This window comes from Heterocephalus glaber, unplaced genomic scaffold (assembly GCF_053883595.1).
Source record: "Heterocephalus glaber isolate CG9 unplaced genomic scaffold, H.glaber_assembly_v1.0 deba00001481, whole genome shotgun sequence".
Taxonomy (NCBI): Eukaryota; Metazoa; Chordata; class Mammalia; order Rodentia; family Bathyergidae; genus Heterocephalus; species Heterocephalus glaber.
In genome coordinates this window covers 57,380,993-57,406,862 of record NW_028258317.1, presented here as the reverse complement: position 1 = coordinate 57,406,862, position 25,870 = coordinate 57,380,993, and positions in this window count along the sequence as shown.

Below are 25,870 nucleotides of genomic sequence, written 5' to 3'. Positions count from 1 at the left end.
TATACAAGTGGTAAAAATTATCCACTTTAAAATTAGATAAAAACAATTTGAGAAGTAATTAACAGTATGTGTTCATTAGATTGGAGTCAGAGGACTGCTGGAATAGGGCATTGGGTCAAATCTTTCATCTGCCTCCTGGCACTCAAATTCATGATAATGCCCCTAAGCATGTTATAGCAATTGAATCTCAATATTTGCATAGTTCCAATTCATTTCTACTCCTTGTCACAAAACCCATTTTTATTCTGGTTACAAAACCCAGTCATTCATAAAAAGTACTTGTTTTGAAAAAATATGTAAACTTTTTTCTTTTACTAGGCCAGTGATCTGAGATACCCTCTCCCATACTCTGCTACCCAGACAGAGACACACAGTTCACTGGCTTTTTGTAAATGATGGCAAAGGCTGTTCGGATTATAAAATGTACTTAATAGAGTCATGGCTTTTAAGTTACAAGTGGTCCTCCTCTCTGTTTCTATCAGGAAGCCTGCTGCAAGTCTACTGCACAATGCTAACAGTTTGTGCAAATAATCTGTTCAGATCTTACACTAAATACTGAATACTACAATGCGCAATTACATTTCCATTTTACTTAAATATATATTTACTTTTACCATGAAAGTTTTCTTCTGGATGTCTTACTTTCTTTTTCTCTCATTGTCTTTATTTCTATGCACTCTATCCTCGATTCCTCTCTGCTGATCTCTGATGCCAATGTCAGTGAAGAATGGATCACAATACCAGAAATTCTGTACATTCACTATGAACACAATTGTATAATTGTAATATATGTGCTACCTTGTAAATATATATATACAACACATCAATCTATACATCTATAGATATCTATCCTCTATTTTTAAAAACATCTCTCAGTTTCACACTTTTTTATAGATTTAAAAATAATACAGGTGTCCATTATTAAAGAAAAAATGCTGCACTGATATTTCCATAATTTGTATAAATAATACTATTTTTGGTTGTATTTTTTGAAGAATCACCCTAAAAGACCCTTGAGCACATAGCAATCTAAGCTGAGCATTTTGTAAGGTGTCAGACTAATGCCAGAAAGGATGAGGATGGAGGAGGAATTGTGCAGGAATAATTTAGCCAGACTTAACCACTTTCCTCCAAGACAATGACATGCTAGATTCCTCAAGGAATGTAGGTCTTTCAATGTGTAATACAACATCACAGTATGGGCTGGGGACCAGTACAATGGGGAGGATGTGCACAGTACTCTGTGGTTTGAATAAAAGCCCCCAAGACTTTGATACATTGCCTCCTTTATGTCCTATCTATGAGAACCAACCCTCTAGGCTTGTGTAAGTGAAATCTGTACAGTTTCTAATCCTCTGTTACCTCCAGTGTAAACAAAATCATGAGATATAGTTAAATGACTGTATATAGGGAGGAGAAGAAGGGAAGAAACAAGTTTCTTGGCACATTTTAGGCATTCTTTTTTTGTTGTTGTTAAATTCTTTTATTGGTACATTGTAGGTATACAACACAATTACATTTCTCATTGGGAATTGTACCTTTACATGGTGCATCTTGGTTCTTATTTTTTCCCCATTCCTAGCCCTCCCTTCATGCCCTCCACCCTTCTCTATTTACAAAGACTTTATTTCCATTTTTTCCATTTCTCAGCATTTTTCCTTTCCCTTCTTTCCTTTCCCCTGCCCCTCCCACTACCTCTACCCCTTTGGACCTTTTCTTCCTATTTTGCATTATTGATTATTCATTCTAATCATTGGTACATTTTAGGTATACAATATAATGACATTCATCATTGAAAATTTGCACCTTTACATAGTCTCTCTTGGTTCTTATTTTTCACCCTTGCCCAGCCCTCCCTTCAACCCCTCCAGTCCTCCCTATTTACAAAGCTTTTGTTCCTATTTTTCAATTTTCTCATACTAATCCCATTCCCTTCTATCCTTTCCCCTAGCCCTCCCACCTCTAGCCCACCCCTTTTCTTCCTATTTCACATTACCTATTATACATTTTAGTCCTTATTTACACTTTCAATTTCTTACACGAGAGAACTATTCGGTATTTATATATGTGTGTCCTATTTATTTCACTTAAGAGTATCACCTCAATGTGCATCCAGTTAGCTATAAATGTCTCTAATTTCTCATTTTTTTATGGCTGAGTAGTACTCGATTTTATTTAAAAAAACCCCATATTTTCTTTATCTAGTCTCCTGTTGATGGGCATTTCGGCTGTTTCCAAGTTTTAGCTATCACAAACTGTGCTGCTATGAACATGGGCACACACATATCACTGTGGTATGATTCTTTTAATTCTTTGGGGAAGATCCCCAGCAGTGGAATAGCGGGGTCAAATGGGACTTCCAGTCCTAGTTCTTTGAGGTATCTCCATACAGATTTCCACAGTGGTTGCACCAGTCTACACTCCCACCAGCAATGGAGCAGGGTTCCTCTTTCCCCAAAGCTCCACCAGCATTTGTTATTGGTTGATTTCATGATAGCAGCCATTCTTTCTGGAGTGAAGTGGAATCTCAGCATTGTTTTCATTTGCATCTCTCAAATGATGAGTGATGTTGAACATTTTTTCATGTATTTATTTGCTATTTCTACTTCTTTGTCTGAGAAATGTCTCTTCATTTCAGATGCCCATTTTTGGATTGGGTCTTTAAATTTGAGAGGTCTAATCTTTTTAAGTTCTTTATAGATTTGAGATAATAGACCTTTGTCTGAGGAAATTCAGGTGAAGATTTTTTCCCACATTATGGGTTGTCTCTTCACACTGCTGGTGGTTTCTCTTGCTGTGCAGAAGTATTTTAATAAGAAGAGATCCCAATTGTTGATTGTTTGTGCTAGTTCACAGGCAACTGAGGTTTTGTTCATAAAATCTTTTCCTACACCGATGTCTTCAAGAGTTCTACCTAACCTCTGTTTCAACTGGTTCAGCGTTTCTACTTTAATATTTAGAACTTTAATCCATTTCGATTTTAGTTTAGTGCATGGTGAGAGATACAGGTCTAGTTTTAATCTTTGGCAAATTGAAACCCAATTTTTCCAGCACCATTTATTAAAGAGGCTATCTTTCCTCCAGTGAGGTTGTTGGCTCCTTTATCGAAGATGAGATAGCTGAGTGAGTCTGGTGTTGTTTCCACATCTTCTAATCTGTTCCACTGGTCCTCAGGTCTGTTTCTTTGCCAGTACCATGCTGTTTTTATCACAGTAGCTTTGTAGTAGAGTTGCAGGTTGGGAATTGTGATACCCCCTGCCATGTCTCTGTTTTCTAGAATTGCTTTTGCTATTCTGGGTCTCTTCTTGTTCCAAATGAATTTTTGGATTGTTTTCTCAAGGTCCCTGAAGTATGCTGCTGGGATCTCAATTGGAATTGCACTGAATCTATATAGCAGTTTTGGAAGTATGGCCATTTTCACTTTATTAATCCTTCCTACCCAGGAGCAGGGGATGTCTGTCCATTTTCTGATATCATCTTCAATCTCTCTTTTCAGAGTGCCATAGTTTTCAGAGAAGAGGTCTTTGATTTCTTTCATTAGTTTGATTCCTAGGTATTTCAGTTTTTTGGATGCTATTGTGAAAGGAATTATTTGCCCTATTTCTCTCTCAGTAAGTCTGCTGTTCATGTAGAGGAAAGATACTGATTTTTTGTGTTGACCTTGTAACCAGCTACTTGACTGAATTTGGTTATTAAGTCTAGAAGACTTTTGGTGGAGTTCTTGGGATCTTCTGTGTAGAGTATCATGTCATCAGCAAATAATGACAATTTGACTTCTTCATTACCTATCTTTATTCCTTTTATTTCTTTCTCTTCTCTAATTGCTGTGGCTAATGTTTCCAGAACTATATTGAACAAGAGTGGTGATAGTGGACATCCTTGTCTTGTTCCTGATTTGAGTGTGAAGGATTTCAGTTTGTGACCATTTAGGATGATATTGGCTGTTGGTTTTTCATAGATGGCTTTTATCAGTTTGAGGTAGAGACCATCTATTCCAATTGTTTATAGGGTTTTTATCATAAATACATGTTGAGTTTTGTCAAATGCTTTTTCTGCATCTATGGAGATAATCATGTGGTTTTTTGTCCTTGGCTCTATTGATATAGTGTATTACACTGATTGATTTGTGTATATTGAACCATCCCTGCATCCCTGGGATGAATCCCATTTGATCAGGATGTATGATCTTCTTGATGATCTTCTGCATTCTGTTTGCCAGTATCTTATTAAGGATTTTTGCAGCTATGTTCATCAGTGAGATTGGCCTATAGTTTTCCTTTTCGGTTGGGTCTTTCTCTGCTTTGAGGATCAAGGTGATGCTTGCTTCCAAGAATGAATTTGGGAGTATTGCTTCCCTTTCAATTTCATTGAAGTGTTTAAACAGTAGTGGCAGGAGTTCCTCTCTAAATGTCTTGTAGAATTCAGCAGTGAAGCCAGCAGGACCCAGGCTTTTCTTAGTTGATAAGTTTTTAATTACATTTTCAATTTCACTGGTGGATATTGGGTTGTTAAGAATTTTTAGGTCTTCTTTGTTCAACTTTGGTAATTCATATGTATCTAGGAATCTGTCCATCTGTTCTGTGTTGTCCATCTTATTGGCATATAGATTCTGGAAGTAGGTATTGATGATTCTCTGGATTTCTGCTGGGTCTGTTGTAATTTCACCCTTTTCATTCCTAATTGCATGGATTTGCACCTTTTCTTTAATTTTTCTGAAAAAGTTGGCTAAGGGTTTGTCAATTTTGTTGATTCTTTTGAAGAACCAACTCTTGGCTTCATTGATTTTTTGTTTGTATCATTCTCTTAGTCTCCATTGCATTGATTTCTCCTCTGATCTTTATAATTTCCTCCCTTGTATGAGCTGTTGGGTTGTGCCTGCTCTTCTTTTTGTAGAAGCTTGTGGTTCAGCATCAGGTTGTTTAATTGTGGTCGTTCTGTTTTCCTAATATGCATATTCACTGCTATGAATTTCCCTCATAAGACTGCTTTCATTGTGTCCCACATATTCTGATATGTTGCATTGTCATTGCCATTTAATTGAAAGAACTATATGATTTCTTCTTTAATTTCCTCTGTGACCCATTGGTTATTCAGAAGTGTATTGTTCAATTTCCATGTGTTTATGAAATTTTTCGAGCTTCTTTTGCTATGAATCTCCAATTTCATCCCACTATGGTCTGATTATATATAGGGGATAACTTCAATTCCTTCGCACTTACTTAACTATGTTCTGTGTGTGAGTATGTGGTCTATTTTGGAGAATGACCCATGTGCAGCTGAGAAGAATCTGTATTCTGATTTTGTGGGGTGGAAGACTCTGTAAACATGTTAAGTTCATTTGTTCAAGAGTTCGAATGAGTTCTCATATTTCATTACTAATTTTTTGTCTAGTTGATCTATCTATTTGTGACAGTGGGATACTGAGGTCCCCCACTACAATTGTATTAGTGCATATATGACTTTTCATGTCCATTAGTATTTGTTTTATATAGTTGGGTGCCCATTAGTATTTGTTTTATATAGTTGGGCTCACTACTGTTTGGTGCATAGATATTTATGATTGTCATCTCTTTTTCTTGGATTGTTGCCTTTACAAGGATGTAGTGTCTTCCTTCATCTCTCTTAATCAGTGTTGGTTTGAAATCTACTTGATCTGCCAAGAGGATAGCTACTCCTGCTTTTTTGGGGGTTCCTGTCACATGGAGTATTGTTTTCCACCCTTTAACTTTCAGTATATGAGTTTCCTTTTGAATGAAGTGTGTTTCTTGCATGCAACCTATTGTTGGATTTTGCTTCTTGACCCATTCTGCCAGTCTATTTATTTTGATTGGTGAATTGAGACCATTAACATTGATGGTTATAACTGAAACGTATTAACTTGTCATTGCCATGACTTTTTCTTTTTGCTGGGTTCTCCCCCTTTACATTTAATGTCTTTTAGAGCCTGGTGGGTTCATTCTGCTTTGTTTCCTGGGGTTGTGATCCTCAATGTCTGTTCCTAGGATATTGTGTCAAATTCTTTGGAGTGCTGGTTTGGTATTCACGAAGTTCCTAAGGTGCTCTTTGTCATGAAAGTATCTTATTTCTCCATCAATTTTGAAAGATAATTTTGCAGGGTACATCAATCTGGGTTGGAGGCTGTTTTCTTTTAGGGCTTGGAATATGTCACTCCAAACTCTTCTTCCCTTGATGGTTTGTGTGAGAAGTCTGCTGTGATTCTGATGGGCTTTCCTTTGTATGTGATTTGTTTCTTTTCTCTAACTGCTTGTAGAACTTTGTTCTTCTGTTGAGTTTCTGTAATCTTAACAATTATATGCCTTTGTGTAGATTGTTTTTGATCAAGGCTTTTTGGAGTCCTATATGCCTCACTTATCTGTATGTCCAGTTCTTTTCCCCTGCTTGGGAAGTTTTCTGCCATTATTTCTGTGAAGAGTTTTTTTTATGTCATCTGCACTCTCTCCTGTTTCTTCATTGACTCCAATCAGTCTTATGTTATTCTTCGCTGCATTATCTAGCAGCTGCTGGATTGATTTCTCATGTTCCCTTATAATTTTGAAGCTATTTTTCTTTTCCTGGTCATTAATTGCAATCTTATCTTCTATATCTGAAATTCTGTCATCCTATTGGCTCATTCTGTTGTGTAGACTTTCAATTGAGTTTTTCATCTCCTGGAAATCTATTTACATCTGTTTTATGGATTCCATTTGTTTCCTATGTTGGGATTCCATCATATTCCTGAGCTCCTCTCTAGATTTATTAATCATGTCTTGCACTAGGCGCACAGTTTCTCCTCTTATCTGAGAAATTTTTCTGATTTCATTTTTTCCAGATCCCCTTTTGTTGCCTGTTCAGTGGGTCCAGGTGGTTGAATATCAGAGCGTTCCATCTTATTTCCATTTGGGGTTGCTGTAGGTGATCTGGAAAACTGGTTTTGAGACTTATTTACATGTTTTCTCATTTTGACTGGTGGTGGGGGGGTGTTGGTGCCTGCACGGATTACCTCCTCTGAGCTGGGAGAGGTGGGACAGTTACCGGGAGCAGCGGTAGGGATGGTGGCCCAAAAGCCCTTTCCTCTGGGCTGTGAGCAGTGAGAGGGATGGTGGCCGGGAAGGCCCTTCCTCTTGACCAGGAGCAGTGGGACAGAGGCTCAGAAGCCCCTACCTCTGGGCCGGGAGCAGCGCGACTCAGTACTGTGGTCTGGTGGTCCGGTCTCCTCTGCGTCTCTGTAGTGTGGAACCAGGTGGCTTCCTGTCTGCAGCAGTCTGATCATTTTATCCATTCTTAATCCTTTAGTTTCCAGATTTTTTCCCAATGAATAGAATGTTTTCAACCTGACAGGATTAGAGTAATCTCTGGATTGATTTCAGTTAACTTTGTTTCAGTTTTGAAGGACTACTAGTTTGATCTCAATATCTGGTCTTCATGATATTTTCCAATTGTATAAAAAGACATTACTCTTTAGACCATGGAATTTATTACTATTATGATTACCTTGGCCTAAAGATTTAGGTTGGCAAAATAAGGCTGTTTAAATTTTAAAAAGTAGGTATTTTATTTGAGATTTTCTTGATTTTTGGCAACATTTAATAAATATTTGTTTCTTCATTTAAATCATATATCAGTGTAATAATAATAATAATAATAGGGATAATTCTATGCTTACATCATTGGCAATGTGCATTCATTTATATTATCTTTTTAATCCTCATAGTATCTTTATATAGAATGCTTCAGAAGCATTATATTTACCTGAGGTTCAGAAGTTTAAGAGGCTTTCCTAAAGTTATTTCCTTCATGGTTAACAGAAGCTAAAACATTAAGATGTTCATAACAATTGAAATATTTTAATATGGTTTTTATGAACAAAAATCTATCATTATGCAACCAAATCTTTAGCAAGTGCTAATTGTCTCTACTGACTCTCCTTCGGGAATTCTGACCCCACCCTGAGTTATGGGATAAACATTGGTCCCAGAAGCAAAGTGTTTTCATATGACATTAACAAATCTGTAACATTGTTGCTCAGATAACACCCAGTAAGAGTTTCCTTTTCCAATACCAATGGAGAGCTTTATTCATTTGAATGTCATTTAAAGAGCAAAAATTTATGCAATGACCTAATGAAGATGTATGCCATGTTATCAAAAAAACACAGTAAATATTTACATTTAAAAAATTATTACATTAGAAGATATGTTGCCATTAAACCCCTTCAAAATTCTCTCACTGTTATACTTATCCCATCTTTCTTGCCACTTTCTGAAGCAATTGCACAAGTCCTCTTTTGTGAGCATCTTTAGTTGTCCTCTCATGCCTGCCTTGATGTCTTGAGTCAATTGAAAATGTTTATCTTTAATGTTGTGATTTTGACTGTGGGGAAGAAGCAGAACTTTCTCCAAGCCCAATTTGTTGAAAAAGGTAGATGAGGATACACCATGTTTTTAGAGCCCTGCCTTTTCCTAGGATGGCACCTGGCAGCAGTGTTCAATGTATATTTGCTTACACCTCATAAAGATATGAAAAAGAACTTCCAGAACTGCTTCAGAAAAATGGCAAGAATGATTGGATAAGTCTACTGGATGTGTGTGCATATGTAGGAGGGGGGTATTTTAAGTGAGATTAATAGCAGTGTGTCTTCAATTGTAATAATTTTTAAATTTAAATATTTGCCATACATTTTGATCACATCTCATTCACAAAATCTACTATAAAGTAAATGACTTTGAAAGCTGCAATGATTTAACTAACTTTCGTTTCTTCCTCTGTTACCTGCCACAAGACTATTCATATTGAAAATTTTTTCATCACTAATGATAAAACATCATCTTGTTCCTAAAGCATAAGTATTTGAAAGAATATCCATGCAACCAAATAGTGAGGGGTAATCCACAGTTTCTTCATTTCAACTATCTCAAAAAATAATCAGGTTAACACCTGAGCAATGACCTATCCAAGAGAGAAAATATGTGATGACAAATCAGGTGATTTGACACTTGGAGTTGTTTTCATGCCATATCCTCTACTGCTAGGAAGATCCTTTCCAAAACTAAAAATCAGCTGTATATTCAACCTGCAGCCTGTAGCAGTAACAGTATACCTAACCCAACAAAGTGTAGTGGCTAAAAGAAGAATTGGAAGCTATTCCTGAAATATGCATTTCTATTTGGAAAAAAATTCATCTTAAAAGGAATCTCAAAGGTGGTATAGCTCAGTAATTATGGAAATATACTCTCTAAGGATTTTACAAAAACACAATACTTTTAGTAACTGCTTATGAGGCTCTTAATCTGATTTCTTTTTAAACCAATAGTCTAAATCATCTCTTACTGGAGACTCAAAGAAATCAGGAAATTGAGATTCTGAAAAAACAATTCTTGCCTGAAATTTTATACATAGACAAAATCTGAGGTGATTCTAAATCCCACAAATACAGATGCCCAGTTTAATCACTTTTATTCAAATCAGTAAATATTGTTCTCTCTTCTTTGATCCCTTTAAAATTGTGTAGAAGTTAATTGAATGTTAAATGCCATGGTTCAAGGAACTAAATTTTATTTTTATTAATATTCATGTTTTCATACAGTTATGGGGTTCCACATAGCACCAAATTTGTAAATATCTTCCGTAAAATAGCTTTAAAAATTTTGAGTGTCATTATACAAATTAGAATTCCTCAGTTCCTTGAGAATCATTACACATGAGCAATCTGTCTCTGTGTACAAAGTACAAAAGACAATGGAGTGCAAGTCAAATATTCAGAGTAAAGAACAGGTGTCTTACAAGTTGCATTTTTTACTCTCTGCTAGTAACTGTGCACAGTCCTTATCTTGTAGAGGAAACTAAAAGAAGGAAGTGAAAACTCAAAAATAATTGGATTCAATGCATTAGTGTGGGATGATCATTCCAAAGACTTGCCATTTGCTGTGAGGTCAGGTGAATTGAGACTGTCTTGGGCAGTATGAGTGTACTGGGGTGAGAATGATAATGTTAAGTAGGAGACAGTGAGATTTAGGGACCATTTCGAAGTTTCTGATAGACCTTCACCTTTTACTACCAGAACCATCTTCATGCTTATTTTTATCATTATATCCTATCACAAAACATTAGACCCTCCAATGCTGAAATTCATATGCAAATATCACTTAATCAACCATAGATGCATTCTACCATCTTGAAAGAATAGTTCTAGTTGCGTACTTGCCAACAAAGTGAGATTATACAGACTAATAAATGATTGTCACCAGAATCAATCATGGCAGTTGTTTGAGTGACCTAACTCAGGCTTGCTTACAGTCATTAATTAGCAACCTGACATCCCTCCATTGAGCTTTGTGATACAATATCTGGATTGATTTAATGTATACATGTATGCTGGATTTGCTACAATTGGAGAATAAAAAATAAAATGAACCAAACTTCACAAGGAATGTCTCTGTAGGAACCAAACTTCCTGCAAAATTCTGTTGGTCTGTGTGATGCTATAAAATGTCAGAACTCATCCTCATTGAAGAGTGTAGCTGCAACAATCTAGGTTGCAACATCAAGAAACAAATGCATGTGAACTATTTTTAAAGAGTTTTTCTTCAGACACAAGTTGCTTCAGATGATGCATTAGTAGGTATCAAAGACTAACAAAATAACTCACTGAGAAACCGTAGTTGGTTGGCCTTACATGAAGATTTGCATGAAGAACATATCACACACAAAAAAATACATGAACAGAACATTTAAAGAGTTCTGTTCAACTTCACCTTGCCATTTTCCAGTTCCTTCTTAAACTATACCTAAAATCTCTCATATTGAATTTTACACATTAATAATAAAACAGATTTTTGTCTGATTTCATCTTTATAATTTCCTTGATCCTGAAGAGTCTTGGGCCCTATTGTTACCTTCCAGGACACATTATTTAAGAAGAGTAAGAAACAGGTACCAGAATGAAATTCCTCTGATCCTCTGTGAAGAACAAGAATCAACCCTCGGGTAATAAGGCTCAAAAGCTATGGTGAAAGTTTTTCTTTATTTTATCTTTCCATTCTTGGAATATAGCTAGGACCAGAAGCTGCAGTGTTGAAATGGTATAAAAAAAATATGTTACTTCTGGATTGCCGGCCTGATTGAAAGAAAAAAAAATGTATAGACATTTATGAGTTTCTATTCAAATAAAACTCTGGCACAATTTTGTGGTTCTGAAATATTGAACTAAACTGATAATCAGAGATTAAGTTTTCCTACCTGTAATTTTTATATAATAAATTATTTGTATAATATGCTTTCTTTTGCACTTGGCATGCTGTTTGTGTTGGTTGCTCTTCTGTGCTAGAAAGCTAGAGTACTGTGAAAAAATCTTCACACCTTTTAATTTGCTGGTGATCTTTATCTTGCTGCTCTGATCATTTTATAGAAGATATTTCCAAAACTATCACTCATACACCTTTTGCCAGTCATTGTGTTAAAAACGTGTCCATTGCAATATACATTTAAAGGCAAAAATAAGACCAATAAGGAATCATGCCTTCACTCAAGTGGGTGCTCAGAACATTCATTCCTGGAAAATTTTTGTTCTATTGTAACCTAATGCCGATTGGCTGAGAGTGTTCATCATTGTATGAAAATACAAATGCTCTACATAGAATAGCAACTACATAGAATAATGAGCAAAGTGATACATTTTGCTGAACTTGAAATTCAAATCCATTAATTTCTACTCAGATTTCCTCCATTCATTTTTATATTGTTGTATTATTTATCTGTTACTTTACAATCAATTCTCCCAAACTTCACATTTTAAAACAATTATTTGTTATCTCACAGAGTTTTTCTCAGGATTAGGAATCACAGTTAGCTTAGAAAATTGGTTTTGTCTCAGGGACTCTCATGAAGTTCCAAACTGTTGGTTTAGATAACAATCATCTCAAGTTTTGCCCAAGCTAGATGGTCAGATTCTAAACTCACTTCTGGCTGCGAGTAGGTGATTTCAGTTTCTCATCATGTGAGTCCCTCCAGAGTGCTGATCACAACGTGGTATATATCTTCTCTCACAGAGAAAGAGGGCTGGCCTGCTTGGGAGTGGTGTTTTATAAGACACCCCACTGTCTTATAAGACATAGACTCTGAGTTGCACACTGTCACACCCACAGTATACTCATTACAAGTGAGGCATTAAGTCCAGTGTCTACCCATTCAACTGGGGTACAGGGATCATTGAGGGACATCTTCTAAGCTGCCTGCCATGGTATTCTCTCTGACCTCAGTGATCCACATCCATCCTATTTGCAAAGTACAATCATATCCTCCTAAAGCATCTCAAGTCCCTCCATTACAGCATCAGTTCAAACTTTATGATGTCATTTAAAGCAAGTTTACATATGGATGAAGATCCTTCTGTGAAATAAAGAAGCAAATTATCTGCCCTGTACATGCCCTGTATCTGGCCTAACATAGTTAGGATGACAAAGAATGACTATCATAAGGTAGAACCTGTAACACAGCAGTCTTTGAACCATTGTGCTTCTCTTCTACTCTACCTATTACCACTCCATCTATGGAGATATTCTCCATTGTTCTCAATCCTAAAATATTGGTTTATCTCCCACCCACCGAAGTTACCTTTTGTTTTTCCTCTTTCCATTTAAGATGGTATGTTTCTGCCACTGAACAGCTTCTCTGCTTGCTTCCAGCCAATGTCATTTTTGAAGTCCAATGGTTATTTACAATTCATATTGTCTCTTTCTGTTCTGACTAGGAGAATTTCTGTTGATGGAATTCTTTTAAAAACTTGTGGGTCTTCTGTAAATCTTATTTCTTTTTCTTTTTTTTTTTTTTTTTGGTACCAGAGATCGAACTCAGGACCTTATGCTTGCGAGGCAGGCACCGGAACCACTGAGCTAAATCCCCGGCCCTATAAATCTTATTTCGATCTACTACATTAGATAGAAACCACATCCACAAATTTCTTGCCAATAAGCCACTATATGCTTTGGCTTCTGTTGAAGAGAAAAACTTTTAAACCTTTTAGAAATGTATTGAGATTTGTTATTTATACCCTTAAAATGCTTAGAGAAATTGTCATATAATCAGAGTTCAAAACATCATCTTTGGACTTTCTGGGGTCTAAAAAATTGTTTCATGTCATAACTTTAGTGTCATCTTTATGTCATAAATTCCTAAGTTTTCCTTGGTTTTAATCATTACTCAGAAGATATTTCTTAATTTGATTATTATTTGCCAGATGTAAAGACTGAGAATTTTAAAAACCAGATAGTTCTGCCTATTTTTGATTTGATAATCCTTCCTTTAGTTTATGTCTTGATTTTTCTGTTTTACTCTAACCAGCAAGAAGAAATCAGATGGTACCTTTAACATCATCTGGTTGGATATCTCCTTAGCTAAATAGTCTCCCTAAAGTTCAGTGTTCAAAATTCTATAAACAATTACATTCAAGGCACTTTAAGTTTCCTCTAGCCTTCCTTCCCATACTTTCTGCTTTGTGACTACTCTTTGGCTCTTAAGCCACTCCTTTCTATTTGATTTTTTTCTAACAACACTGAGTACCAAAATCTCCATTAATTATATATCTCTGTGTAACAAAGTATCCTCAAATGGATCAGCTTTAAAAACTACAGGAATTTCAAGGCCTGGGATGTAGATCAGTGGTACTGCACCTGCCCGACAAGTGCAAAGTCCTGATTTCAATCCCTGGTACCACAAAAAAACAACAAAAAAACCGAGGAATGTGTTTTTAATGCAATTTGTGAGGATCGGGAATCCAAAGATGTTTTAATAGGTTCTGTTCTGTTTTAGGGACTCTTATGAAGTTGAACTCAAGATATTGGCTGGGCTTGCAGTCAGTTGAAACTTTTCCTGGCACTACAGAATCCAATTCCAAACTTACTCAAATGGTTGCTGCTTAAAGGTCTCAGCTTCATGTACCTGAACTTCTCCATAGGCTTCTATGTGATATGACACCTAGTGCATCTCAGAACTCATGATCAAGAGGAACAGAGTTATATCACAGGGTCTTCACAAACTGATCTTTGGTCACTGCTGCCTTACACTATTTGTTATAAATGAATTGTAAGTCCAGCTGACACTGAACAAGAAGAGACTATAGAAAGAAATGAATACCAGGACACAAGGATTTGGAGAGTCCATCTTGGAGACTGACGTCTTCAATAGCAACAAAGAAATCAATATTCTTGAGAAAACTGATTTATCCTTACCTTGATTGATTTACATTATTTGTATGTAAGACCTTCTATAGCAGAAGAAAACCTCAGAAAGAAAATAGAATTAGTTGTTGGTACAATTGTATGACATCAACTTTAAAACTATTTTTGATATTGTAGTGTAGCACTATTTCATACCTGATGTTGTTGCAAGATTTTCAAAATCTGTATATATATATAAAATGCCAAGTTTGGTCCCTATGTTAAGACTTGAGATACATGGGATGGGTATCATTGTCCACTTCAAGATGAAAAAACCTCCCAGAAGCTTAAATGTATTGTTTAGTCCAATAGAAATAAAACCCAAGTTTTAGACATGAATTCCCTAGATGGTCAATATTCATCCAAGTCTACATGCATTTCCAGTTATACCACCACAGCCTGTCCACATTGTGCTGAGTACATTTAAGGAAGGTAACAGATTTTAAACAAGACTGATTCATCTGTATTCTAAAATTATGATAAATAATTTGGAAGCAACATATAATGTAATATTTATCACTACTACTAAATATAAAAATACATTTCATCATTATGCTATATTTTAAACTTATTAAATTAAACCATCTTTATATATCTACAGAAAGATATACTCTCTTCATTTTTTCTTTTTAAAATGAATCCTTTCACTGTTTTAAAATTTCACTCACTAATTTTAAAAAAGTTCTCTAGTTCAGTTATTCTCAATTGTGAAGTGTCTTCATCAAATACCAAAGGAAATTTATTACATTAGCTGTGTAATTATCATCAGACTTTCTAGATATATACTGAAAATAAATTGTGGAGATTTAAGGATATTTGCATAATATTACTACTTTCATTTACCAGCATTCTGACATAAATAGATCAGCTAGATTAAATGGATAGAGTTTAAAGTTTAATGAAAGTAAAATGTACAATGAAAACCACATGAAAAAACAAAGAAAACCACATGTAGCTTGTAGACTATATTATTTATACCATAGCGTATAATAACTAGTTATTACTAACATACATCTGGAGCTATATTTTTTTTGTTTTTGTTTTTGTTTCGTTTGTTTGTTTTTGTTTTTTGGTACCGGGGATCTAACTTGGGTCCTTGTGCTTGCGAGGCAGGCGGCAGAACCACTGAGCTAAATCCCCCGTCCAATTTAAATATCTGGAGCTATATTTTACATAGGAGGTAGAATCAAAATCATTTCTGTCTATAAAAGCTAATATCAAAAATAATCTATGCTTGTCCCTAAAAACTCCTTTATTAAAAAACAATGTGGAATAAGTACTACACCACATACAGCTCTTGAAGTCCAGAAGAGTAAATTTTTGCTTTATGCTAAGAAAGATTCTTTGGGTGCGTGTGCGTGCGTGCGTGCGTGCGTGTGTGTGTGTGTGTGTGTGTGCGCGCGCGCGCGCACAATTGATCGCATGAATCCCATTTAGCCCAATGAGAGGCTCACACTACGAGTAGGAGGTGGTAAAGTGCGGAAGTGCATGCTGGTAGTAAATGAGTCAACCGTGAATGCGGATTGCAAACTCAACCATGTTTACTCTGGAGTCTACACAGGCCAAATTGCACACAGAAGTCTACAGCACCGTCTTCACGATACCATAACATAGACTGGGTAAGTTACAAAGAAAAAGTATTTTAGTCTGGTTCAAGGTTGAGGAGTCACACCGGGTTATGGCCTTGCTGGCAGAGTCTCCACACTGCACAGGGCGTCACATGCCAAGGGACAGAGAAAGCAGGAGAGAAGAGAACTCCAGAGACCTAGCCAAACAGGCATTCATAAGCGACTCGCTCTCGACATAACTCATGAACTCTTGAATCCACTCAAGGATGGGACAGCACTCATCACATGACTGGATGAATCCATTCATGAAGCAGAATCCCACTTAGTCTCACCCCTCAAAATCTCAGAATGGAAATTAAACGTCAACATGACTGATTTGGCAAACCATATTCAATCCTTGGCAAACACTATTATATTTTTTTTGTTTTACTTTATTTTTCTCTTCTTGGTTTTGTAGAATGAATAGTTATATTAGCGTGTATCCATGGAACATGTAATTTAAATGCTTTGGGTCACAGCTGTGGTATTGATTGCAAATTATTAGTCCTTAAATTTGTTGTGAAAATGTTTTCAGGTTTTCATAATATGTGACTAAGTCCATGGAAACACGGCAAGCCTGTGAACATTACCCAGTCTGTGAGCTGCTGCAGTGGAAAACTGCAGAATAATTGAGTTTGGTATTGTGCTCCTTGAAAAACCAACATTTTTCTCATGTGACATATATTTTTGGTATGAAAAAAAAATTTGTGGAAGAATGCAGAGAGTTTGTGAATGTAGCCAAAGCTATATTATTTGTTGTTTTCCAGAGCCACAATGTCATTGAGCATACATCATCATATATGTGTGTATACATATGTATATATACCTACACACATATGTAGAAAAGTAGGAAAATACAGTAAATTGAACTGTTTCAAAAACTATATGGTTCTTAAATTTTTAAACTATGTGGCTCTTCTATACAAATCTTAAAACTTTCAAACTTTAGTTACATGTTACAGATTTTTAAGAAAATATGTTTTTCACATTTTCTTACATTGATTGCTTTCTTTTGAGTAAATACTATATCATTGACTGTTCTATATTGTTTTATGGAAAATACAAGTTGTTTATATGTTTGATGGATGTTTTCAAGAGAGCTTTATATTTAAATAAGTGTTAAAATGCTGAGTTAAAATGAGCCTCCTTGGCGTATTGCAGTATTTCCCTTAGATGTTGGCAACCAGTGTATATTATGCATTACAAATGGGTAGCATTTGGAAATGGATAAACATGTTTTGAACCCAGAACATATTTTCAGTCTCTCTCTTTTTTTCCAGAAGTTTTTTGACTGTTATTATTCTTCCACAAAAAACATAGGTTCCTTTTCCAAATTTGATTATCCATAACATGCTAAGCCTCCCAACTGCAGTATATGACAGTCCTACTTTGAGTTGAACACATTTAAGAATAATTTTGTTAATGTCAGCAACAGTGTCATCTATATCTGCACCAAACTTTATTATACTTTAAGCCATATAAGAGCATGATGAAATACAAGTATTCATAGTAATAAATTTGTTCCATTGTTTCCAAAATGACGTTATTTAAATGTTTCTTATGGTATAAGATTTATGTTAATGCCTTTATTATAGCCATAGGAGGTTTGTAAGGTTATTTGTTCAAAGCCACCACTAGTAAGTAATAGAGTTGACACATGTTCAGTACTCTGTCCACAACATCAACTGTTCTTAAATGTATTTTATAAAATCCATGTATACTTTGCTTAATTTCTTACTGCTACTGATTATTTTGAAGAGGTAAGTAGTATAAACTATTTTCATGAAATTGATATGTTGAGAACATGTAGCTTTCAGATGTGTTTAAGAAAAATTCAACTGTGGCTTTGTAATGTACTTTGCTTTCACGTAATAATTTTCTAGGCTAGTTCTTCATTCACTACTGAAACATTACTTTCTCTGGTATTAAGCAGAGCAATAAGTCAACAATACATACACCATAATGTGATTATTGACAAAGTGGGCACAAAATAAACTTGCGAAAAGAGACTAGAAACATTGCCCAAATGACAGAATTTAAAACAGTACTGATAAAACAAAATGGCACATGTTTTGAGGCATAATTAAACTGTACATTTTTCATTTAAAACTTGACATAGACTTCTCAAATCCAGAATAGTTCTCTAAGTGGATAACTTTAAAATTGTGTCACAGATTGATTTGTGACACAAAATTTGTGACACATTGATTTGGTATTAATTCTTCAATACCAAAAACCAGAAGAGGAAACTTATATGGAAGAACATATCCCATGAGTTTAAGTTCTAAAAATCTTAACAAAGTACTATGAAACCAAATCTACCAAAGTATAAAATGACTTTTACATAAAGAACAAGAGACATTATTCTAGTTCTGCAAGGATGGGATAGCAAAGAGTAAAATTAGTGTAGTCCACCATTTCAGTTGGCTAAAGTAGAAAAATATAGTAACAAATGTAAATAAAAATCAGTACTTAAAATATCTGATATTTATTTATAATGAAAACTCTCCAAAATGTAGAAACAAAGAATTTCTTTGATCAAAAACTCACAAAAAGAGACTAAACATTATTAAGCACAAAGTTTCAGTTAGATAAAGTGAAAAGTTCCATTGTGCTACATGGCACTACAAGATGACTATAGACAGGAATAACAAAAATCTATGAAGGATTTTGAAAGTTTTTAACATAAAAAATAATGAATGCTTGAGGAGATAAATATGTTGAATCTGATTTAAGTATTATATAAGGTATACTTGTATGAAAACATCACATGGTACCCCATTGATATGTTCAATTTTTATGTTTTCATGTATCAGATAAAAATAAATTTTAAAAAGACTAAATTTAATATCGCTTTACATATTGAGTGAACATGTAGAAACTGAAGCAAAAATGTATAATAATTTTTATATTTGCTCCAAAGAAAGTGAAATACTTATAAATAAACCTAATCAAACATATATAGAATCTCTAAGCTGAAAATTACAAAGCACTGATGGAGAAAATCAAAGATTGAAATAGACCCAGTGTGTTTATCCATGGAACATTAGTGAATATCAATATTCCCCCAAATTAATTTACATAATTTAATACAATTCATGTCAAATTCCAGAAAAGTTTTTTTAATAGAAAAAGATATTTATTCTAAACATTAAATAAAATGCACTGGAAAAGCTTAATGCTTAAAAAGGAAGAAGAAAAAAATGGAGGGAAATATAAAGTGTACAGATGTTAAAACTGACTGTATACATATAGTACCAAGATAGTGTGGTAGAAGCACAGGGATAGAAATATTGGCAATAGAACACAATCGTACTGATCAGTTCCCTCATGAATACACACAATCGATTTTCAATTGAAGAGCAAAGGCTGATCAATGAAGACTACCCATCAACAAATGGTACTAGAACAATTGGACATTCATAGACAATTTTAAAAAGAGATAAAAGAAAAAGAAAGACTTATCTAATACACCCTACACAGAAATTAACTCAAAATGGATCACACAGACTTTAATATTAAATGTAAAAGTTTAGATTTTTAGAAGACAATAGAGAGGAAAATCTTTGTAAGGTAAGACTTGATGATAGTTTGGTTAATCAGTCACTTTGAGTAAACATATTTTAATTTTAAAAATTTTTATTGGTGCACATTTGTCTTACATATTGGTCACATTCATCAGGAAATTTGTACCTTTACATGATATATCCTAATTCTTTTTTTCACCCATTCCCCTCCTCTCCCTTCAGCCGTTCTTACCCTCCCCACTTACAAAAGCTTTGTTTCCATTTTTCCAATCTCTTTTTTAATCCCTTTCCCATTCCTTCCCTTCCCCTCCCCTCCTTCTTCTCCTTCCCATTTGAACATGTTCTTCCTACTTCCCAGTATTTAATCTCCATTTTGTTCCTTATTTACCCTTTGGGCTTCTCACACAAGTGCAACAATGAGACATATGAACTTGTGTATCTGATTCATTTTACTTAAAATCATGATCTTGAGGTGCATCCATTTACCTAAAAATGTCTCATTTATCCTTTATGGCTGAGTAGTACTCCATTGTATATAACTACCATATTTTCTGTATTCATTTGTTGCTGGGCATATGGGTTGACTCCAAGATTTGGGTATTATAAATTGTGCTGCTGTAAACACGGGTGTGCATATATCACTGTGGTATGATGCTTTTATCTCTTTTAGGAAGATACCTAGAAGGGGAATAGCTGGGTCAAATGGAACCTCTAATTTTAATTTTTCGAAGAATCTCCACACTGATTTCCGTATTGATTTTATCCATTAACACTCCAAATAACAGTAGAGAAGGATTTCTTTTACCCAACAGCCTTTCCAGTATTTGTCATTGACTGATTTCTTGATGATAGACATTTTGTCTGGAGTGAGATGGAATCTCAGTGTTGTTTTAATTTGCTTCTCTCAAATGGCCAGTGATGTTGAACATTTTTTCATATATTTATTTGTTCTTTGTACTTCTTCATCTGGAAAGTGTCTTTTCATTTCAGATGCTCATTTTTTGATTGAGTTTTTAAATTTGGGAGATCTGATTTTTCTTGAGTTCTTTATATATTCTAGATATTCGTCTTTTATCTGAGGAGAAGCTGGTAAAAATTTTTTTCTCACTCTGTGTATTGTCTCTTCACTCTGTTGGTGGTTTCTTTTGCTGGGCAAAAGCTTTTTAATTTGATGTGACCCCAGTTGTTGATTCTTTGTAATATTTCCTGTGCAGTCAGGGTTTTGCTCATAAAGTCTTTGCCTATACTTATATCTTCAAGAGTTTGACCTATCCTATCTTCAAGCATGTTAAGTATTTGTTTTAATATTTAGACCTTTGATCTATTTTGATTTTAGTTTAGTGCATGGTGAGAGATACGAGTCTAGGTTCAATCTTTGGCATGTGGAAAGCCAGTTTTCCCAGTACCATTTGTTAAAGAAGCTATCCTTCTTCCAGTGAAGTTGTTTGCCCCCTTTGTCAAAGATAAAGTAGCTGAATGTGTTGATGATAATTTTTAAACTTAACACTAATAGCATAATACATAAAACAAAAACAATAAATTAGACTGCAAAAAATTTTATTTTGATAAGGGAACAAAAATATAGTCTAGGTACTTATATGACTATATTAGGTGAAAATATTTGCAAACAATGTATCTAACAAGGAACTTCCACCTGGAATAGAATAAATTTTCAAAACCCAACGATTAAAAAATCCAATTAGAAAACAGACAACAGTGTGGTGCTTGGTGTGGTGGCACACACCTTTCATCGGGTACTCAGGAGACTGAGACAGGAGGACTACAAGTTCAAGGACAGCCTAAGCTACATAGTGAGAACTTGTCTCAAAAAGCAAACAAAAACTAGACAGCAGGATTGAGCAGACATTTCACTTAACAGAATATACTGATGAAACACTGATAGCCCAGCTAATATATTCAGCCATGGAGGACATTCAAACTGAAACCAAAATGAGAGTTTAGGTGTAGCAATAATCATACCTAGTGATAGTGAATTATCAGAATAACAAAAAATAACATAATAACATCAAAGATTGTCGAGGATGCTGAGAAACTGGATGACTCATACACTGCTGGTGGTACAGCTATCCTGGAAAAGAGCTTGGCATTTTCCCCATTAAACTGAATTTGCATGTACCAAACAATTTAGCAATTGCAGCCTTGAACATTATCCTAGAGAGAGGAAAACCTATATTCATTCAAAAACGTGTACACAAATATTTATAGTAGTTTTTTTTGTCATACCACCTGGAAACTCAAATTCTCCTCGCAGAGATTAGTGGTAAAGAAAAATATGGTACATACAAGCCATGACCCACTACACATCAATAAAAATAAACACAGAATGTGTATATATGTAACATCTTGGATGGATCTGGAAAGAATTATATAGAAAGAAGAAGCCAGTCTCCAAAAGCTGCATTCTGTATCTTCATATTCACATAACATTCTTGAAATTGAGAAGAACACAGGCAGAGGACAGATTAGTGATTTCTAGGAGCTAGGACCCTGGGAGGATGAGATGGATGACCGTGCAGGGGCAATGAGGGGCTTTTGGGAGTGACTGCACAACTGGATGTGGGGATTTTATGTGGTTACTCATAAAATAGACACATATTAAAAAGTGAGTCTGAAACATCTTAAATTCCATAGTTTAGGAATATAATATAAACACAGTGTCCAGTGTAAACACCATCTCCTACTTATAGAAAAATAACAGAATAATCTGACTAAATAATACTGGAGTTCACTCTAGAATTGACCAAAGAGAAGTCAAGATGATAGGGATTCTAAAAAAAAAACATAATTATATAATTATGTCTTTACAGTATTTAGAAGAAGCTAAATATTTTTAGTATTCAAGCAGAGAAGATATACAAAATGACTTTAGAGATAACATGAAGAAAGAAACATGTGCGGGTACAAATTCCCTTTGATGAGTAGCATCGTTATGTATGCCTAAAATGTACCAATAAATGTTCTGTTAGTAAAAAAATTGTCTACCACAAATTTTAAATAGCATTACACAATATTAAAAAATCAAAACAATGAAAAAAGGGAAAAAATGGAAACAAAGCTATATAAATAAGAGAGGTGGCGGGGTGGAAGGAAGGGAGGAGGGCTGGGAAAAAATAAGAACCAAGATACATCATGTACAGGTAGAAATTCCCAATAATGAGTATGATCATCATGTATACCTAAAATGTACCAGTAATCTTAATGAATTTTAAAAATAAAGTATAAATGAAATGCAAAGGTCGTGCCTGTCGGCTCACACCCATAATCCCAGCACTCAGGTGGCTGAGGCAGAGAATCACCAAAAGTTCCAGTCCATCCTGAATTACATAGCAAGAACATGTCTCAAAAATCCAAAACAAAATAAAATAAAAAGATAAGCTGGAAAATACTTTCTAATTCATATATTCAAAATTGATAATTCATGTTATTAAAATATCTTAAAAAGTGAAGAGTAATGGAAAAAATAAGAGGAGAGTGTAGAGAGATAACTAAGAGGAAGAATAATAGGATCAAAACCAGACCTCAAGGCCTGGCTCAATGCTGTACATTGCCAAGGATGACTCCATAGGCAGGTTGCTGTTATTTTTATGTCATTGGACAAGAAAACAAGAAATCAGACAGGATACAGATGAAATGAGAATAAAACTGAGAAGGCAAGTCCCGGGTCCTCTCTGTTCTTCTGTGGCTATGGAATGTGTGGTTCAGTGGCCCAGGCAGCCTGTGCAGAAGAAATCTGCTGACAGGGAATAGATAGTTTTTACACCATTTGCTGGAGGTACTTCCTTAGGCTACGGTGGTTCATCTAGACCCACGAAGGATTGCATAATTTATCATCCTTCTTTTGAATCAAGAGATGTGTAGTAGAACTGTCCAGGAGGCACCACTAGACAGACAAGAAACTCAGTTTAACTTAGAAAGAATGGAGAAAAAAGAGACAGAGCAAGAGGAAAGAAAAGAAGCATTGTGGCCTTGGAAAGTAATGATGTTCAAAAAATCTCTTACCACCTTTTTGTGTTCCCAGAAAAGACTTATTGCAAAGAGTCATCTTTCCCCATATGATTTATATAAGGCTCACAGACGACCTCTACATGTGTCAAAGGTAAGTGAGATATAAATGCCAACTTCATGAGTTGTATCTCACAAATGATGACCTGAAGTGTTTGTCCCTATTTACAAATCTAGAGAAAATGTCCACAAATTTAAGTGAACAAACTTTAGACAGATTCATTCCTTCTCCAGCCCCCTGACTTTTTGACCCATTGGTGAATATTGGACCACGCAGAAGGATTTTTCCTTAAGATCTCTCCTAAGAATCAACTGATCTCAGAGAAAAAACACTTCTTTTTTTCCATCTTTTGAAAACTTTTATTTTTTGGTGGGGGTGATATGTTTCTTTTTATTGTATAAAACTAAAACAAAGTCTCATAACAAAATAAGAGAATAATGATAGTTAATATACTGCATATCTAATATTATGTTCAAAGTAGTTACACAGAGTACAAGGCATAAACCAAAACGATTCTTACAAAAAGAAGCAGATAATAACACAAAATTTTCTTTTTAATGAACTAAGATAAACTAGTAGTATACATGAAACCAATTGGCATATATATTGAAATATTTTTAAACAATGGAGTATGTAATTTGGGGAATGCTTTTTTCACCTTTTTCATCTTAACTCAGCACTTGTGGCAAGACTTCTGCAGTTTGAGGTGCATCAACAAAAGTACAGTAGCTTGAATTTTTTTTCTTCTTCACAATGCAACAGATAAAAGATTTTTCTTATAGTAAACCTTGTGAGCTATTTGTTTTTGATACAAGGTCTTACTCTGTAGTCCAGGCTGGCTTTGAACAAACTAATATAGACCTGCCTGGCCTCAAACTCACAGTCTTCCTGCCTCAGCCTTCCTGTGTGTTGGGACCACAGGCGTGCGCCACTGTGTCCTGCTTCTCAGGGTAAATCTTGGTAAGCTCAGCGAATGTTTTCCTCATTAAGTATAGAAGTTTTACCTTTTGACTTAGGTAACACTTTCTGGCTTCTCTGGCATATTTGAATTGCCAGCATCATTTCTTTTGCACTTTGGGGCACTAGTAAGTAAAATAAGAGTTACTTGAACACACATGAGATTGTGGTGGTCTGATTCCATACCCACTAAGGACTAATAAGATGCTGGATGGGGTGACTCATAACCTGGGGAAGACTGGACAGATAGCCATAGATTTCATCATGCTATGCATAATGATATACAATTTCAAACGTATGACTTATTTATTTCTGGGATTTTCTATTCAATACCTCATTTCTCTCTCCCTCATACTGTTGTTCTCTCTCTCTCTCTCTCTCTCTCTCTCTCTCTCTCTGTCTCTCTCTCTCTCTCTCTCTCTCTCTCTCATCTGTCTCTGTGTCTGTCTGTCTCTCTCATGCTAGGCTTGGTACATACTAGGCAAGTACTTTACAACTGAACTACACCTTCTAGCCCCTCCACTTAATATTTTAGACAACAGCTAATCTCAGGAAAATAAAGCTGCAGAAGCAGACTGCTGATAAGGGAGACTACTGTATCTGAAAACATTCCCATTGTAATCTTGTTCTTGAAGTACATATTTTCTGATTGCATCACTCTAGGGTGGCAGTTACCTAGTCGCCAGCTTGGACTGTGAGTGCCTTCTGGTTTCCACTGTCACTGTGGGCGAGTCTGCAGTCTTCCTTCAGCCTTTGCTAGGATGTCTGTGTTTCCCTCTCTTTTCCAATCAAACATCTTTTCTTAGCCTTTGGTATTCTGAAATGTTACTACAGTGTGTCTATAATTATTCTACTTGTTATACTTTGTGTATCTGTGAATTTCTTTCTTTCCTGTGAATTTTCTGGTATTATTTGTTCAAATGTTGCTTAACTCTCTTAATTATTGTTGGTACCATTGTTGTTTTCTTAATTATTTTTTTCTGGAACTCTGATTAAACATATCATGCAAGGAGGGGAAGAAAGGTTAAAAGGACGGGAGGGGAATGATGAAAAAAGAAGAATTAAGAGATATTATTTACAGGTACACATTTCCTGTGATAAATGTGATCATTATGTACATGAAAACTGTATCAATAAAATTAATTAAAAAATAAACATATGATGTCACTCTGTCCTCCAGTATATCATAACTTTATGTTCTTGCCTTTCTGTCCTCTTCTAGGTTCTTCATTCATCTTTGTTTTACAGTTATTTTTGCTTTTAACTATATCTAATCTATTATTAACCAATGCATACATTTTTTTCAATGATTATATTGTTCATGTCTAAAATTTTACTCTTTTTTGTTTTGAAACAGGGCATCACTATGTAGTTCAGGTTGACCTTGAACTTACTATGTAGCCCAGGCTGGCCTTGAACTCACAGTGATCCTGATCCTTCTGCCTCAGCCACTCAAGTGCTGGAATTACAGGCATGTAAAACCCTTCTCGATTAACTGTCACATCGTGCCACCTGCTCAGCTCACTCCTTAACCGTTGTTTAGCA